Raw genomic sequence first — 14,905 nt, 5'->3', positions numbered from 1 at the left:
GTTTGATAGCATTTTACCCACAGCAGAACTTCTTTCAAAGTTGAAATCAGTCCTCTGAAGCCCTGCTGCTGCTTTGCCAAATAAGTTTATGTGATATTCTTCAATATTACTTTGTCTCAGGGAATAGGGAGTCATGAGGAGAGAGAGAGAGAGATGGGGAAATGACCAGTCACTGCAGTTCAGAACACAGACAACATTTATTAAGTTCGCCATCTTATATAGGTATAGTTTGTGATGCCTCCAAACGATTACAATAGTAATATCAAAGACCACTGATCACAGATCACTATAGTTAGAATAATAATGAAAAAGTTTGAAATATTGCCACAGTTACCAAAATGTGACACGGAGACATGAGGTGAGCACATGCTATTGGAAAAATGGCACTGATAGACCTGCTTAATGCATGGTGGCCACAAATCTTGTACATGTAGAAAAAAACACCATGTCTGCAAAGTGCAAAAACGTGAAGGGCAATAAAATGGGGTATGCCTGTAAATACATAAGGTTAGATTTGAACTCAGGTCTTTCTGATTCCAGGTCAGATGCTCTATCTATCCTTTTCATGTTATCCCTTCCATTACATAGTGAGCTCCTTGGGAGCAGGGATTATTTTTTGCCCTTCGTCCTGTGCCCAGCACAGAGCATAGTACCTGGCACATACTAGGTCTTTACTAAATGGTTGTTGACTGACTGACAAATCCCTTTTTTTATTTAAAAATAAAGGTCTGTAGGTGGTGAGTGACTTGTTTAAAGGTCATATAGATAATGGCAGAGGCAGGATTTGAACCCAGCTCCTCGGACTCCAAATTCAATATGTTTTTCACTGTATCTCTTTGACCACTAATCACTATTTAAACTGTCAAATATGTATATATGTGTATCTATACACACATATATATGTACACACACATATGTTTCCAAAGTTCTTCGTGCAGTTTTAAGCACAAAACTGCATTAAGAGTTTTGGGATATTCTATTTATATATACATACATATGTACACACATATATATGTATGCATATGTATACATACATACATGTGTGTGCGCATCTATTTGCAAATATGTGTATATCTGTAATATATGTCATGTATTTCATCTTCTATAGAGAGCTGCCAACGATCAACAGTCTTGACTAAAATTTTTTTTTTTCGAGTAAGTCTGAAATGTATCTTGAGAAAACTTCTGAATTCCCTTCCCTATAGGGAAGATAGCACTCAAACAATTCCTGGCAGAGGGCGGTTGGTCCTCTTATTAAACTTTTCCATGGCTTCCTAGCTAAGACATTTAGGTGTCTCATAATCCTTAAAGTTAAAAAGCTCTTAATGTCTGCTTCTATCCTTTTTGCTGAAATGAGCTCTGACCTCTGTGGCTGCCAAGAACACCTGCTTTTTGTCTTTCATTACCCATCCCTTCATGTACTTGAAACTTCCCATTAACATTTTAAATATTCTTTCTTTTACTAGAGGATGGTGGGAGTTAGTTTAATGAACAAAGCTTTGCAGCTTAATGAGCAAGGATTCTGAAAGAAATAACAGCATGGGCTTGATAGGTTTCTGCATTTATCTGAGCCAGTTGAAGTGATTTCTAAGCTTTCAGGTGACCCCACTGAGACCCACCCCCCTTCTCTTGGTAGAAGCCAAGTCTCAACAGGAGCAGCATCAATATTTACTATTTATTAAGCACCTACTCTGTGAAAGACACAGTGGATAGACAGATGAATAAGAAGCTCTATCTTCAAAGAGCTTTTTTCCTAAAGATTATATGTGTGTGCTTTTTTTTTGTTCCTCTTTCATACTTATCATACTTTAACTTGTATTATAATTATTTGTACGCATTCTTCATCTGCTCCATTAGATTGTGGGGTCCATGATTACTGGGGCCATATTTTTTAAACCTTTGGGGATACCCAGTGCCTAGCACAATGCCTTCCACCTGGTGGACACTGAACAAATGGTCATTTGGCTGAACATTCAATTCAAGGCATTTCTAATGCTTTATCCATGCAGAACACTATGGCCAATGTAAGTCAGACACTGTCACATAAATCTCACATCAATCAAAGAATACAAGTAGCATGTGCTAAGTGTCATGCATGTAGTAGGCACCTTGTCTGTCTTTTTTGAACTGAATTTAAATGAGGGACATAGACAGTAAGTGCTCCCAGAAGCCATAAGTAAATATTGTATGTTGATGAAGGGATCAATCTCAGCTTCAAGGCCTAGCTCAGAGGGAGATCTATGGACAAAAGGAATTTACCTCATGGTGTTTCACAGGCAGTTACAAAAACACGTACATTGACAGTTCTCCCTTCCTTTCCACCTCACAGAGGGAATGAACTGCCTTGGAATCTATTCCACAAGGAAACACAGCTATTATGAGGCATTCCTTTCTCCTGACATGCACCAAGTCTGAGAAGTTTTTTCTCCTTCCTTAGGCTATTTGGAAGAATAAGAGTATGAACTGTCACTAAGAACTCAAGTTCTGGACTTACCTGGACCTGAGTTCATTTAGGGGGCTTTTCAGTAATTTAATACCCTCTATAGCTCATTCCTCTAAGAATCTCTTGGAAACATCAGAATCTGGTTTATTTTAGCATCTCCCTTGAGGACTTTAATTCCCTTGTAAGCAGCTGAGGCTATCAAGGCAAGAAACATAGAACAAGTTTATTACTTACAATAGTGGATGCAAAAAAGACTTCTCTCTAAGCACACGGTCAAGAATAGGCTCCCATCTTATGGGCCTATGTCTTGTATATAGGGATTTCTCTAATATACTCTTATAGATCAATTCTAGATCTGCAGGGAAAAGAAAAACTATTAACATGGTGACTGGAGAATTGAACCCTTTGCTCTAAGTGTCCAGATCTGTGAATTGACATTCTCTGTCTAGACCAAATGGAAGTCAGTGTTGCTTAGTCTCTCTCCCATCAAGACTTAGAGACTCCATCATTCTGCTCTGCTACCACTGCCAATACCACCATAGCTGCCAATCTCCCACTGTTGCTATCAAGACTTGTGGTGAGCCCATGGAGACACCATTGTTTTTTTTTTAATGTTTATTTATTTTTAGATTTCAACATTCATTTCTACAAAATTTTGAGTTCCAATTTGTCTCCCTATCTCTCCCTTCCCCCACCCCATAACACCTTGCATTCTCCTCATTGGCTTTTTGAACCTCTTTTTTCCAGTTGTTAGCCTATTTTTAAAGGTATTATTTTCTTCAACATTTTTTTGGGTCTCCTTTAGCAAGTTGTTGACTCGCTTTTCAAGCTCTTCCATGGTCTGAGATCACTGCATATTTATTTTGGAGGTACTGGATGCAGAAGCCTTGACTTCCTTTGACAGTATTTATTGTTCTTCCTCACCTGAAAGGATGGAAGGAGATACCTGTTCACCAAGAAAGTTACCTTCTATAGTATTACTTTATTTTGCTTTTTTGGGCATTTTCCCAGCCAGTTACTTGACTTCTGAATCTTTTGTCAAGAGGAGGGTCCTAGTGCTCCTCCTCACCCCCAGACTGTGCTCAGGACTGAGATTCAAATCAGGCTCAATTCCTCCAGGGGTTTTAGGCAGAGTGCTTCACAAATGCATGCTGAAGCTGCAGCCACCACCACTACTGCTGCCACCACCTGGGGCCGGTGCTAGGGGGGGACGCTGCTCCCCTCTCGCCCAGTTGGGAAAGCCCTCTCACTGACCTTTGAAGCTTTCTTTGGTGCTTGTGGATTGAGGGATCTGAGATTCTCCAGTGCTACTGGGAATTCTGCCCTGGAAATGTGTTCTAGTCCTGTTGCTCCTGGTGCCACAGGGCACGGGCTGGGCTCTGCTCTGCTCTGAGATAGACCTGTCCTGTTGGCCTTCCAGGTTACTTTTTGCTGGAAATCTCTTTCACTTTGTTGTTCTGCAGCTTCTGCTGCTGTAGAATTTGTTGAGAGTCATTTTTTACAGGTATTTTATGGGCTGTGGGGGAAGGGCTAGAGTATGTGTATCTTTCTAGTCCACTATCTTGGCTCTGCCCCCTCCATTGATAATAATGGGTGGAGGCCAAGTCTCCATAGAAGCAGCAGCAACAACCATCAAATATTAAGTACTTGTTGTATTCAAGGCTAAAAAGATAAATTACACACTTTGTCCTTTAGGACCTTCCTGGTGTGTGTGTGTGTGTGTGTGTGTGTGTGTGTGTATGTGTGTGTGTGTGTGTGCGTGTGCACGTGCACGTGCATGTGATGCACATGCATGCATTAATTTTCCTCACTAAAGTGAGCTATTTTTGGATGAGCCAACCAGGGCCAACATACCTCTGGACTTCTAGTCAACACATTTTCAGCTCTTTTGTTAGTTAGGTACACTCCCTTACCTATGTGGCATGCAAAAAGTCCCCCTGTCCCCCTCCCTCCAGGCAGTTCTGCTAACCTCCTGACTTGGGTGCCCTAGTGGGGAGCAAGGTGGCACAGTGGATAGAGTGCTGGGACTGAAGTCAGTAAGATTCATCTTCCTGAGTTCAAATCTGACTCTCAGACACTTACTACCTGTGTGACCCTGGCCAAGTCACTTAACCCTGTTTGCCTCAGTTTCCTTATCTGTAAAATGATCTGGAGAAGGAAATGGCAAATCACGTAGTCTGAAATGACTGAACAATAGAACCTCATCCTATCAGAATTAGGAATATCTCTGGGCTCAGTCAGTATACCCCACCTCCTGTAGTAAGTTACTTCAGTTGAATCCTTTTTTTTTTGATAGCAGAAAAACACTTGTGCCCTTTTCCATTTATTTTTCCAATTTCCAATTTGTAGGATTCTTTTACCTCCCCCCGCCAATATCAAATTATCCTGAGACTAGAAAAAAATCCCCCCCCCCCCTCAATTCACTAGAAACACTAGAGTGGAAGAAGACAAGTTGAAGCCACTGAGGAAAGATCTTCTATAAATGCAAAGGTTCTGGTTTTCATTATACAAAGGTTACAGTTGGAATAAAGAGGGCCTAGTCAGGATGAGCAGGGTATATACACTGTCCCCTGGCTATATTTTTAATTAGGTCAATCTCAGTTTTCAGCCAAAGTGGTCCCAGGAGGTGCTTACTAGTGTCTACTTATGAACATAGGATCAGAGATTTAGAGGTAGGGGTCATCTAGAACAACTTCATCATTTTGCAGATGAGTCCCACAGAGGACTTGCCCAACATCATAGAAGAGACAGAGATAGAATTTGAAGTGAGGTCCCTTTATATCAGTGGCAGCTAGGTGGCACAATGGATAGAGTGATGGTCTTAGAGTCAAGGGGAACTCAGTTCAAATCTAGATTCAGACACTTAGCTGTGTGACCCTGGGCAAGTTACTTAACCCTGTTCACCTCAATTTCCTCAAAGCTCGAGAAGGAAATGTCAAACCATTCCAGTATCTTTGCCAAGAAAACCCCAAATGGGGTCACTGGGAGCTAGAAACAATTGAACAACAACAATTTCTGACTTCAACTTAGTACCCTGTCTCCTGAACTGTTTTGTTTTCCTATGCATAAGGACTATAGAATCATCGAATGTTAAAGCTGGAAGAGACTTGAGAGATCATCTAATCTCACTCCCTCATTTTATGGTCTAGGAAACTCAGAGGTAAATGGAGTAACCTGTGGTCACATAGCTAGTAAGCAGGAGAGGGTGAAAACAAACCTTGATATTTTAATGTCAGATCTATGGCTCTGTCCAATATACCACCCTGACTTTTTCTGTACTTCATTGCCTGTTCTGTCCTATCTGTTGAAATGCTAAGAATTCCATGCAGTTAACTGGTAATTGCTTGTACTTAGAAAAATGACCTTGATACCGCAGAGAGGGTGAAGTTTTTCTCAGTGTCATTTTCCCTTCTTCAGATACTCTGGTGCAGCCAGGTTTCACTTCTATGGAGCAAGTGGACTGACTGAAGATGATGCAGGCTAGCAAAAAAAAAGAGCCATTTGGAGACTCTTCTATCTCAAGATTGAGTTTGCCTTTGTGAGAAGTAGGAAATTCTACAAGGTGCTTGCCTATATCTTATGTAATGATGGTAGCAGTGCTTCAGCCCTGTGGTTTGAGAGACTACATGGCTCTTTAAGGCCATGGGAGGGTAATCTCCATAGCAACTTTTCAAAGGAGGCAGGTTAGCATCAGGAGATTTCCCCAATTTGCTCAAATCAGTTGAACATCAATCTATCAGAAGTGACTTAGAGTCTAGAAATTCATCTTGGAAGCTAAAAATACATGGGTTTAAGCCCCATCTCTGACACATGTTGTCTGAGTGACCATAGGCAAGTTATTAAACTTGTAACATCATTTATTTAAGGAACTTCTAGGTAAGGAAACTTCCTCTACCACTGCATATTCGGACCTTCTCTGAAATTTTTAGACTTAGAGAGTGGCCTAAAACATTGAGAAATTAAGTGACTTTCCCAGGGTCACGTAACCAGTAGATGTCAGAAGCAGATCTAAACCTCAGATCTTCCTGGGTTTGAAGTTGTCTCTCTGTCCACTAAGCTAAGCAAAATTACCTCTCTTTTCTTGTTATTCCTTCTTAATAAATGCCTTTGCTCTGAGCTGTGTCTTCGGACTGACTACTAAAGGTAGTTGAGATCCCCAGAGCACTCGTCAAACACAAAATAGGAGTCTTTCCTTCCCCCCTCCTGAATCTACCTGCAAACTTATAAATGTCAGATGTTACAATGTGTTTTCTCCATTGGTGAATGTGATTAAAATAGATTGCTGATCCCTCGAAAGTTGTTTCCTTTTAGAAAAGTAGATGGAAGAACGTGTGCAGCAGGCTCTCCTGTGTGTGCCAGGGTGCTTGCTGCTACAAGGATGTAATCTATTATGCGATAGGTCAGTCAGTAGGTCAATAAACATTTATTAAGCACTTTCTGTGTGCCAGGCACTCTTCTGGAACATACAAATGAATGCCTGTTAATACATGGCAAACACAGCATCCAAGTTCTGGGACCATGGAGTAAAACTGAAAACAAGATGATGTGGGGCTAGGTTAGGGTTAGTATGTCCAGCTCCACCATAGACACTGGATGTCCCCTTTGTATGGTCTCATCATTATTAGCAGACATCTGAGGGTCTGGCCAGCTTCTGCCTTAGAACCTTCTGTGCCTTGCTTTCTCCTCTCATTTCTGGCTAATCTAGGATGTCTTTAGACTGCTTGCTTCTGTACTTAGTTGTGGTGTTTGGCCTGCTAATGAATATTGTCCACACCAGTTAAATGGCTCTTATTTGGTGTGATTTGAAGGAAGCTTCAGATATGAATGGTTTTCTCGCTTGGTTGGGAAACTGGCTTTGACTTGACTGGTTTTGGCGGACCATTTGTCATTCCTCGTGGTTGATGTCCATATGAAATTATTGATTAGTGGGGCTCACTAGCACTCTCCCTTCCCTCCTTTCCTAGCGGAGGCCTTCACCAAACCTGCCAACCACTATCCCTTGAGTTAATTTTCAGTGCTTCCTTAAATCATTGATTTTTTTGTTTTGATTTTTAATTAGACTTCAATACACTCTGTGAGGGAGTCAGTGCTTTCTTTGGACTTCATTTTTATAATTCTGTGTTCCACAGAGAACAAAGAGAGGATTTGGACAGTTGCTTCTGTGAAGGGTTGAAGCCTGAATAATTCCTAAGGGGCTGTTTAATGTCGGTTCTTTGGTGTTCTGAGCTTGAGCAGAGGTAACTCTCTGTCTGCTCTCCTTCCCCTGCTACCCAACAGAGCACCCAGAGAAGAAGGAACCCCTCCTGATTGGTGGAGAGATACCATATCCTGCGCACTGAACTGTGGATGTTTTTTCAAGTCAATTACAATATATGGAAGATTAGGAAATCAAATTAAAGCCAAAACACAATTGGCATGATGTCTGTGAGCCTCTCTGCTCGGTGGGGAGTCAGGGAGGGAGGCCTGAGGAGATGGGATCTAAATTCTCTTCTGTTTGTGTTCTTAAGCAAACCTAGTCACTGTATTTTATGGACCAAAATATCTTTTTAATAGGTTCCCTGTGTGGAAAGCTGTGTTCTGATAAAATGGAGGGAAGTTCTGGTCCTTCATGGCTTAACTTTGTTTGGGCAATGAGGCAAAAAACAAAAACAGCCAACAAATCTGCCATGAGTGGAACTCTGTCTGCATAAAAAGTCTGAGCTGAGTAGGGATCCTAGACCTCGCCAACCCTCACACTCCTCCCAGCCTCTAATTTTGTAGCAAGGAACTAAATTCTTCCTGTTTGTCATTTAATTTGTCTATCTGAGAGTGTGACTTAGATCATGACTTGGTATGATGAAAGTAATGATAGAAAAACTGATGGTCTCTATCAATCAAACATCAAGTGTTTGTAGCTATTGTCATGATAGGGACACCAAGAAGGATAAATTATGATCCTGGTCTTATGGTCCATTTGAAGAGATAAGACAAGTGAAAATAAGCTAGAAAATAATTAAGTGTGATACTGACAAATGAGTGCTAGGGAGTCTTGGCACAGGTGACATCGGAGTTCATACTCTCAATGGATCCAGAACTGAAATGGACCTTAGAGATGACCTTGCTCATTCCCTGAATTGCACAGATTGAAAGATCATAGATACAGGGCTAGAAGAGACCTTAAACACTATCAAGTCTTAATTCTCTCATTTTTTGGAAGAGACCAATGAAGCTCAAGTTAAGCTCCAGTCATTTTCTTTGGCTGTTCTTCATGCCTAGAACACTGACCCTCCTCTACTTCAACTACTGATCTCCCTGACTTCCTTTAATTCTCAATTATAATCTCACCTCTTACAGAAAGACTTCCCTAACCGCTCTTAATTCCAGTGCTTTCCCTCTTTTAATTATTTCCTATTTATCCTGTATATAGCTTGCTGTGTAAAGTTTGCATGTTGTCTTCCCCATTATATTGTAAGCTCCATGAGGACAAGGACTGTCTTTCGCCTCTTGTATCTCCAGTGCTTAACACAGTGCCTGGCACACTGAAGGTACTTAATAAATGCTTACTGATTCATTGAAGGTCACAGAAGTAACTCCAGAGGTAGAATTTGAACTCAGAGTATCTGATTCTAAATCCTCAAGCTTCTTCTCAACCCTAAACTCTTCTTTCTTAACACCCTTTTCTTTGATTATTTCATCTATTGCCATGAATTCCATTATTGTTTCTATGGGGATATCTCCTAAATCTATATAGGTAGATCTAATCTTGATTCTGAATCACCATATCACCAAAGCTTAATATACAGCTTTACCTGGATGTCCCACAGACACATCCAATTCAACATTTTCAAAACAATTTATCCTTTTCTCAATCCTCTTCCCGAGTTCCCAATTTCTATTGTAGATGCCACCATTCTTCTAGTCATCAATATTTATAGCATGGTCATCTTTAACTCCTATTGGGTCAATTGCTCAATTGATCAAAAACTTGGTTTTTATATCTTCCCCATCCATCTTCTCTCATCTTTGCCTCTTTTTGCTTTGCATCTACATATCTCTCATCTCTTCTCTTGTAATCATGAACCCAGTTTAGTCCCTTATCATGTCTTATTGGGACCAACATAATGATCTTATCATTGATCTTCTGGTTTCCAATTTTTTTCTTCTCCAATCCATCCTCCACATAGTTGCTAAAATAAGCTTCCTAAACCACAGGATTGATAATGCCACACTCCTGCTCACAACACCTACTTATTGTCTCTAGCAGACAAGAAGGCACAAACTCCTCAGCATGTCATTCAAAGCCTTTCACAAACCAGTTCTACCCTGGCTTTCCAGACGTTTCATATTATTCCCCTTTTATAGCCTCTACATTCGAGCCTAATTTGTTGTTTTCCAGACTTACCATTGCATCTTCCATCTCTCAGGCAACTATCCATTTACACTATACATATCTTATATAGACAGTTATTTGCATATTATATGTGCATAGTTATTTGCATATTGTCTCCCCTCATTAGACTGTGAGCTCCTTGAGGTCAGAGTTTTTTGTGTTTCTTTGAATCTCTAGCTGTTAGTACATGGGCTGGCACTTAGTAAGCCCTTAACAGACATTTTCTTTTTTAAAGGAGAAACACATAGGGATTTATTATGTTATTTGGTTGTAGGCTGGATTCATTGTGAGATCTGCAGAGTCTTGGGTTGTGGAAGTTAGAGTCTCTTTGTAACTACCTCGTTTTTCTAGGGAGAAATCTCAGAATTACCAGGATAAACCCTCCCGGAAATTCAATTCAGTACAATTTAACAGACATCTCAATAAGCAACTACTTGGTTCAAGGTACTAGAGAATATAAAATCACAAAAGAAATAGTTCTGGGGGGTTACAAGCTACCCTATGACTTTTGGAACACTGTTTCTTTAAATTAATTATTTATTTTCAGTTTTATACAGTCACTTCCATAAATCTTAGATTTTCTCCCCCTCCCTTCCCTCTCACTTCTCCCTTCCCTTCCCCCTCCCTCTCCAAGATGACATGCTATCTTGTATGGGTTCTACACATACATTCTTACTAAATACATTTTTACCTTAGTCATGTTGCATGGAAGAATTAAAATGAATGGGAGAAACTATGAGAAAAATCAAACCAAACCAAAGCAAAACACAAGAGAAAATCTAATTCCATATTTCTTTCTCTGGATGTGGATGGCATTTTGCCTCAAGAGTCCATTGGAAATTTTTTAGGTCCTTGCATTACTGTGAAGGACTAAGTTTACCAGAAAAATTCCTTGCACGCTGTCGTTGTTACTGTGTACAAAGTTCTCCTGGTTCTGCTCCTTTCACTCAGCATCAGTTCATAAAAGTCCTTCCAGGTCTCTCTGAATTGTTCCTGTTCATCATTTCTTAAAGCACAATAGTATTATATTACATTCATATACTACAACTTGTTCAGGCATTCCCCAATTGATGGGTATCCCCTTGAAATCCAGTTCTTGGTCACCACAAAGAGAGCTGCTATAAATATTTTTGTACCTGTGGGACCCTTTCCCATTTTTATGATCTCTTTGGGTTATTAACAGACATTTCTTGACTGACTGAATATGCATTTGCCTAGGTTGTGACCCTGCTTATAATTCCTTCCTTCATCTTGGCCCTTTAGAATCTCCATCTTCCTTCAAGGTTCAGCTCAAGTTCCATCTCTTACCAGCTTCCTGATTTCTTCAGTTGTTGGGACTCTCTTCTTGCTAAAGTCATTTTGCATTCGTTTTTCTGGTCCATATTGTATTCTCCAGTAGAATGTAAGAAGTTCTTTAGGGATAGCTATTAGTCTTTGATCTTGTCTTTGTATCTCCACCTCTGTATTGCTGACATGATATTCACAGTGCCTGTGACAGCCATGAATATCCTGGCGCAATTCTGAATCATGAAATACAACAGACTCTGCACATGGAAAACAGAACCAAGACATTTATTCGGACACCAGAAAGCCATATCCATCATAGTAACAAAGAAATCTATACACAATAACAATGCAGGGGGCACCACCATCCTCAAGCCTTTTCCCTGCAAGGGCTTTCCCACAAACCAGCTCCATTAAACAAATCACAAACAAGCTCTCCCACTCACTCTAGCTGCTGCCTTTCCCAGCTGATTGCTCTTTGATTTACTTCCTCTCAGCTCTACTCTACCTCTACCTCTTCCTACTCCATCCTTCCTGCTCCATCCCTTCTTGTTCCATGTGACTTGACTCATGTGACTCAGGCTTCCATGTGACCCAAGCAGGTCACATAAGCCTATTAATGGATGGAGTCACGTGTTGGTTAAAAAATTAATCTATTCACGAAAATCTGTCTTTGAAATTCCTATTGGAGATTTATTATCCTTGTTGTGGTCACAAGATTCAAGACTTCTTAAAAGAGATTGACCATATTAAAAAAAAAAAACCCAAAATAGATAAACAAATACCTATTGTTTAGTCCATTGAATTAATCCATGAAAAAAAAAATCTTGGACAGATATTGTCAATGGACAATAAATTGGACCTACCTAGAAGTGAATAGAATGAAAAAAATGGGTTGAATTTGGGAAATTGTGCATCATTTAGAATAATACTAAACTTCTCCCTGACATAAAATCCCATATTTTTAGCATCACTATTTCTTTGGTGATCTTCCATGGCTAAGAATCATGGAACATCACATTTTTTGAAAAGTCCAGTGAGTGATACAAAAAGCAATTGAAAGCCATGTGGTGGGCATATCTTCATGTTACCAATGAGGGTTTGTATGTAAAAAGTGACATGAAACAAGCTATCCAAGAGACAGATAGTTGGAAAAGCACCCACATGCATTCGTTAAGTACCTATCATATGACAGGAACTGCTCTGCTTTGGAGATGCATAGTTAAAAATGTAACAGTCCTTGCCTTCAAGAAAGTTACATTCTATTGAGGGAGACAATACATACAGATACAGATATAAACAAATGCATATGTAAGGTACTGACACTTTAAGGTATTGTCTTTTTCATATGGAACAGTTTAAGCCTGAAAAAATCAGAAGAAATGCTTTTGTGTAAAGAAAAAGAATTAAATGAACTGGTAATGGATGTAAGGTATTGCCTCTAACAGGTGAACTATTTGATGCCTCAAAGAATTAGGGAAAAGATCTCAGTTTAATAAAAACTGCTAAAATATTTATATGAATAAAAGCAGCCTTCAGATGGGATTTGAGCAGTTTGGGACAGAAAATGAATTGTGGCAGAAATATAAAGAATCAAAGAAGACGTAGGGGGATGCCTCCTTTGCATGTGAATGGTTTGATGGTTTAAAGGGTGTAGAAAAAAACTGGAAAAGTGGAGCAAGAAGAAACTGTTTCAAGGACACAGAATGTGAGGGAGGACCACATTGAGAGCTCAGAGCTGAAGATTTCAGGGCATTATGTTCCCTTACCTCATTTGCATGTTACAGTTTTAAGATTTATGGTAAAAATCATGCACCTATTGGGAGACTGAGAGATGATTAAAGAAGGACAGTTCATTTCTTAGGGGAAATTTTGGTGAGTTATTATCTCATATGTGAAGGGTACCAGAAGGCTCCAGTTTAAGCCATTGAAGTATGAGAGCTAAGACTGAAGATATGTGGGGAAGATATCAAAGAACCTTGCACGAAGACTCAGAAGGGGGTCAAAAGCAGCTTTGTTAGAGCCCTTTGTAAAAACCCAGCAGCAGGACAAATTTTGACAAGAAAGCTTTAGATGCTAGTTGTTGATTGGCTGAATAAACATCGAATCTCATTGAAAGATAGCTTCAATTTCTGTTACTGTCCCTTAACAATGAGACAAGTAAAGTCTCTCAGAAATAACTATAATTCTTTGTTTCTCCCTCTAGTTTGAAAGAGAAAAAAACAAACAAAAGGAAAAGACCCTTTGCAGCTGTTTTGTTGTGCAGGAAGAAGAAATGCTGAGATCTAATTGGATGATGTGGATTCCTGGTTAGAGAAGCACAGGCAAGGCTTGTTTGTCTTTATCAGAGAATTAAATCAAGCTGTTTTCCTCTGAACTATGGTCGCTATAATTTGATTGGTTGATGCAGAATTCTAGGGAGGGAATAGCTGACTGGGTTTGTTTGCGTGGTCCAGAGAGAGCTAGTTTAATGAGCTTTGTAGCTCTTTGATTTAAAGGTAACTGCTAGGCAATTCAACAGTCTAACCATTTTCCAATCCGTCTTTAATAGTGGTTGTTAGTTAAGGTCTTGCAAATGCTATGTCTGTTTAAGAACAAAATGGAAGATTTGCAGACTGGAGATAAGTGATCCAGTAATCCTCACTTAGCTGGCAGAGAAGAGACTTGGTGTGATACGGTTGTTCCCAAATGGGCCAAAGACATGAAATCCTGCAGTCCAGAACTGTGAATTAATGATAGCTAATAATAATAGCTAACATCGGTATAGTATTTATTATGTTCCAGACACTGTGCTAAGAACTTTGCAGTCATCTCATTTGATTCTTACTACAATCTTGGGAAGTAAGTGCTATGACCCTCCTTTTACAGATGAGGAAACTAGGTCTTCCTCATTCTTCTCAGACAGGATGATGATGATGATATTAGCACTTTAAGATATACAAAGAACTTTACAGATATTATCTCCTTTTATCCTTATAACAATGTTGGGAGTTAAGTGCCATTATTATCCCCTTTTATAGATGAAGACAAGTGAGGCAGACGGAGGTTAAATGATTTGCTCAGGTTCACACAGCTGGTAAGTGTTTGAGACTAAATTTGAACTCGTCTTCCTACTTCCAGATCTAGCACTCTATCCACTGTGCCCTTCAGCTCTCTCAAGATTCTTCTGTGTTTCTCTTCTCTCCCATATATGTTGGTGCTTAAATGTGATTCAGGTTTATGTATGAATTATGATATATTTTTATTATTCCTTCAAAATATAAACATCTATAATGTTATTATTTCTTTTGCTTTACTGTATGTAAATTGTCATATTTAAGGTTTAAATATCTATTGTTGTGAATGGAAGTGAATTGGGGTGGGGGATCTCAAAAGCTGAAATGGTGAGAAAGGGGAGAGTATTTCTCTCTCAGCACTGCTAACCCTGGGTCTCTGAGAGAATATAAAGTTAAATCAATTGGTCTTCATCTAGAAATGTAGATGTGTCGATGTGAGGGCAAATTGGAGAAAGTAAATCGTTCACAGAGTCAGTAGGTATTCAAATAATTTGTATGAGAGTTGTGAGATGCTCCATAGGGGTGACTGCCCCATGCACCTATTACATATACAAGATAGTTAAAGGCAATTTTGGGGAGGAAAGACATTAACAACTGGGAGGAATAGGAGAGGCTTCATGTAGAAGATGTCAAGTGAGCTAAGCCTTGAAGGAAACAAGGGATTCTTGGAGATAAAGATAAGGAAGGAGCACAGTCCAGGCATGGAGAGCCAGTGCCACATCTGAGGACCAGTCAAAGGTCAATTTTACAGAA

Source organism: Notamacropus eugenii, chromosome 5 (assembly GCF_028372415.1).
Source record: "Notamacropus eugenii isolate mMacEug1 chromosome 5, mMacEug1.pri_v2, whole genome shotgun sequence".
Classification (NCBI taxonomy): Eukaryota; Metazoa; Chordata; class Mammalia; order Diprotodontia; family Macropodidae; genus Notamacropus; species Notamacropus eugenii.
Note: the sequence above shows the minus strand (reverse complement) of the source record.